General features: G+C 70.7%; 1 long non-coding RNA gene and 1 pseudogene across 1 annotated transcript; one reads left to right on the forward strand and one right to left on the reverse strand.

Annotated features, from left to right (window-relative positions):
• The first annotated feature begins 226 nt into the window (after positions 1-226).
• LOC128836045 (uncharacterized) lies at positions 227-985 on the forward strand. The gene is made up of 3 exons (XR_008444729.1): positions 227-310; positions 437-658; positions 925-985. It is a non-coding gene; the product is annotated as an uncharacterized LOC128836045 (long non-coding RNA).
• A 752-nt stretch (positions 986-1737) lies between these two features.
• Positions 1738-4262, reverse strand: LOC128836041 (interleukin-27 subunit alpha-like; annotated as a pseudogene).
• Positions 4263-4545: the final 283 nt, after the last annotated feature.

A 4545-nucleotide genomic window follows, 5' to 3' on the forward strand; every position in this document is an offset into this window, starting at 1 on the left:
GAGGCCAGAGGGGCAGCCCCGGGAGGGTGAGCCTGGGGGACTCAGGACCGGGGTAGGGGCCCGCGGGGAGGAAGAGGGGGGACCCTGAGGGGGGACATCAGCCCAGCAGGGGCCCCCATGGAGCAAGTGGGGAGCGGGGGGAGCAGCATCTGGCTGGGGACCCAGAGAGAGGGGGAAGGAGTGTGGGGGGGGAACTGGCCCCAGGGAGGGGCCCCAGGGGAGGGCTCGGCAGACCACCACCCCCCTCTGCCCCATCCCCCAGCCCGACCTCCCAGATGGTGCCCAGACCCCCCTGCCGGAGCCGGGAGAGGTGAGTGGGGGGCAGCAAGGGATTTGGGGGGGGGCCAGTTGGGGGTACTGGGAGGTCCTGGGGGCAGCGAGGGGAGGGGACGGGGGGTCCTGGTGCAGAGCCCCCCCTCATGTCTCCTTCCCCCAGGTCCACCCCCTGGACGTGAGTGCCCAGAGGAGCCGGGTGCTGCTACGGAGGAAGGGGTCGGTGCGCCGGGCGCCCAGCCTCCGGGCCCAGAGACCCCCTGGGGGGGCCCCACCCGAGACCCTGCCCCAGCCCCCCCCAGGAGCCAGGCACCCCAGGGGGCTTCCTGCCCCCCATGCCCCACCAGCCACAGACACTGAGGAGGCAGCTCCCAGGGCATGCTGGGTAAGGAGGGGCCTAAGGAGGGAGGCTGTTGGCGGGCAGGGGAGCCAGGACTCCAGGGTTCCCTGCCCGGCTCTGGGAGGGGAGTGGGGGCTGGTGGTTAGAGCAGGGGGGCTGGGAGCCAGGACACCTGGGTTCTCTCCCAGGCTCTGGGAGGGGAGTGGGGGCTGGTGGGTTGGAGCGGGGGGGGGCTGGAAGCCAGGACTCCTGGGTTCTCTTCCTCCTGCTGGCCGCTCCCCTCACCCCCTCCTGGTCTCTCTGCCCCACAGCTTCGGCCTCGCCCACCCCAACATGATGGCAGAGCTGAAGTTTCGTCTGCGCAGACCCCCGCCCCCAGTGACGCTGCCCCATCCCCACCCGCTGGGGGCCCTGGGGGGGTGGGGGCTCGTGCCATCTCCTGGCCGGACAGACCTCCAGCCATGACAGACAGCCCCCTCCCTCCCCCTGCAGCCTGGGATAGGACCCAGGCGTCCCAGGCCACCTGCCCACCTGCATCAGCGTGTCTGGGAACATGGAATAAAGAAAACACATGTGAAAGGAATGTGGGGTGTAGAACTGGGGGCGAGGGATGGTGCAGGACCATAGCAGTTACTGTAGGACCTACCAAAATCATATCAGCTGAAGGGTGGGGAAGGTTCCGGGAAAGAAGATGCTCCTGACAGCCCGTGAGTTCCTGTAGGACCTACCAAAATAGCACCTTGTGGGTTTTGTTTACTTTGTGTATCAGTCAGCACCGGGTTCCCAGAAAACCCCAGGGCGAAGGGGAATGAGGAGGGGCTGAATCAACTAGAAACAGGGAACGGAAAAGAGAAACCAGAATCGAGAGGTGATGGGGGGAGAGAACCCAGGAGTCCGGGCTCCTGCCCTCCCACCACTCCCCTCCCAGAGCTGGGAGAGAACCCAGGCGTCCTGGCTGGGTGAAAACAACAAGACACTTAACATTAGTCACTTTATTACAAAAAATAAATAAAAATCACATTTCTTGGTAATAAATAGCAAAAAAATAAATAATATATAAAAATCCACTCATATAAATTAACATCGGGGGCTGCTGGGAGCCCGGATGCCTGGGTTCTCTCCCCGGCTCCAGGAGGGTTGTGGGGGCTGGTGGGTGAGAGCAGGGGGGGGCTGGGAGCCAGGACGCCTGGGTTCTCTCCCCTGCTCCGGGAGGGTAGTGGGGACGCCTGGGTTCTCTGCCCGGCTCTTGGTGGGGAGGCGGGCTGGTAGTTAGAGCAGGGGGGCTGGGAGCCCGGATGCCTGGGTTTTCCCCCCAGCTCTGGGAGCAGCAGTGTGACCCCGGGGGTCAGTTTTGTCGGGGGTGGGGTTGGGGGGGGTCAGTGGGGGGCCCAGCCCCCCCCCACGCGCAGCAGGGTGAACTCCCGGACGACGCGGCCCAGGAAGGTCTCCATGGCGCGCAGGACCAGGTACGACTCCTGCAGGTTGCTCCAGGCGCTGGGGGTGCTGCAGGATTGGGGGGGCAGGGGGCCCCGGGGGCGGCAGGGTGGGCTGGCCAGAGCCCCACACCTGGGGGGAGAAGGGGGGAGAGAGTGAGACGCAGCCCTGGTGAGCATCAGCCCCCCCCCCCATTACCCCCCACGGGCGCCAGACCCCCCCATTGCCCCCCTGCGGGCCCCACGCCTGGGCGCCAGCCCCCGTTACCCCCCGTGGGCCCCACGTCCAGGCGCCAGCCCCCCCGTTACCCCCCGTGGGCCCCACACCTAGGCGCCAGCCCCCCCGTTACCCCCCCACAGGTGCCAGCCCCCCACAGGTCCCACGCCCGGGCGCCAGCCCCCCCGTTACCTCCTGTGGGCCCCACGCCCGGGCGCCAGCCCCCCCCCGTTACCGCCCCCGGGCCCCACGCCCGGGCGCCAGCCCCCCCCCCCCGTTACCGCCCACGGGCCCCATGCCCGGGCGCCAGCCCCCCCCCCCCGTTACCGCCCACGGGCCCCACACCCGGGCGCCAGATCCCCTGTTACCCCCCACGGATGCGAGCCCCCCCGTTGCCCCCTGCAGGCCCCACGCCCAGGCGCCAGCCCTCCCGTTACCTCCCGTGGGCCCCACGCCTGGGCACCAGCCCCCCCGTTACCCCCCACGGGCGCCAGCCCCCCACATTACCCCCCACAGGTCCCACGCCCGGGTGCCAGCCCCCCCGTTACCCTGCGTGGGCCCCACACCCAGACGCCAGCCCCCCCACGTTACCCCTCGTGGGCGCCAGCCCCCCCGTTATCCCCCCACGGGCCCCACACCCGGGCACCAGCCCCCCGTTACCCCCCGCGGGCCCCACACCCGGGCGCCCCCCCAGGAACCAACCCGCCCCCCAACCCCTCCAGCCCTCACCTGGTAATCGATGTGGTGCATCAAGTCCCGCAGATCCAGGCTGATTTCCTCCAGCCCCTGCGCCAGGCCGGGATCCTTGCGCCCCAGAATCTGCACGTAGCCCCGAAACACGACCAGCGCCCGCCTCATCTCTCGCAGCCGCTGCAGGGCCTGGGGATGCCGAGTGGGGGGATCAGCGACAGCCACTCCCCAGCCCCTGGATCCCTCCCCAGCACCCCCATCGCCCCCCACTGCCCCCCTCCAGCACCCCCCACTGCCCACTGCCCCCTGCCTCTCCCCAGCCCCCCGCCCCTCCTCAGCACCCCCATCGCCCCCACCTCTCCCCAGCCCCACGGATCCCTCCCCAGCACCCCCATTGCCCCCCACATCCCCCTGCCCCTCCTCAGCAGCCCCATCCCTCCCCACCTCCCCACTGCCCCCTGCCTCTCCCCAGCCCCCTCCCCAGCACCCCCATCTTCCCCCACCGCCCCCTGCCTCTCCCCAGCCCCCCGCCCCTCTTCAGCACCCCCATCACCCCCCGACCCTCCCAGCCGCTCACCGGCAGGGCCAGCCACTGCTGGGCTGTGCAGCTCATGGGAGGCAGGATCCCCGACTTTGCCAGGACGGGGAATGGCAGCTTGGCGCCAGCCAGACGCTCCGACACCTGGCAGGAGAAGAGAGGCTGAAACCTGTTCGGCCAGACCCCCCCGGCTCGAGCTGCTGCCCCAGCACAGGGTCCCCCCCGCAGCGCCGGCAAGGGGTCCCCTGTCCCCCCCCCCCCCAGAGGGGCCGTGTCCCAGCGCAGGATGAGGGGTCCCTCTGTGGCCAGCCCCCCCCACCCCAGAGGGGACACGTCCCAGCGCCGGGCGAGGGGGCCCCCGTGTGTCCAGCCCCTCAGCGCCGGGCGAGGGGCCCCCGTGTGTCCAGCCCCCCCAGCGCCGGGCGAGGGGCCCCCGTGTGTCCAGCCCCCCCAGCGCCGGGCGAGGGGCCCCTGGGTCCCCCCAGGACGTACGAATTGCTGCGTGAGGATTTTCGTCTCTGCCAGGAGTTTCCTGGCAAGTTTCAAGCTGCTCCCGAATTCTGCCTGCATCTCCCAGCCCCAGCGGGCGGCTCCCTCGAACCCGGGGCCCTGCCCGACCGCGGGGAACCCCAACGCCACGAGCCCGGAGCCCAGCAGCGCCTGGAGCAGCAGCGCGAGTCCTGAGAGAGAGACAGAGAGACAGAGAGAGCCGTCAGCTCCCAGCAAGAGCCCCGCTGGGGCTGCAGGTCGGGAGTGAGGGGCACCGGCAGAGCTGGGGGGCAGTGCTGGGCTAGCAGGGGCTGCGGGTCGGGAGTGAGGGGCACCGGCAGAGCTGGGGGGGGGCAGGGCTGGGCTGGCAGGGGCTGCGGGTCGGGAGTGAGGGGCACCGGCAGAGTGGGGGGCAGGGGCCCAGGGCTGGGCTAGCAGGGGCTGCGGGTCGGGAGTGAGGGGAGCGGCAGAGCTGAGGGGGACAGGGCTGGGCTGGCCAGGGGCTGCGGGTTGGGAGTGGGGGGCACTGACAGAGCTGGGGGGGGCAGGGCTGGGCTGGCCAGGG

This window comes from Malaclemys terrapin, chromosome 4, assembly GCF_027887155.1.
Source record: "Malaclemys terrapin pileata isolate rMalTer1 chromosome 4, rMalTer1.hap1, whole genome shotgun sequence".
NCBI lineage: Eukaryota > Metazoa > Chordata > Testudines > Emydidae > Malaclemys > Malaclemys terrapin.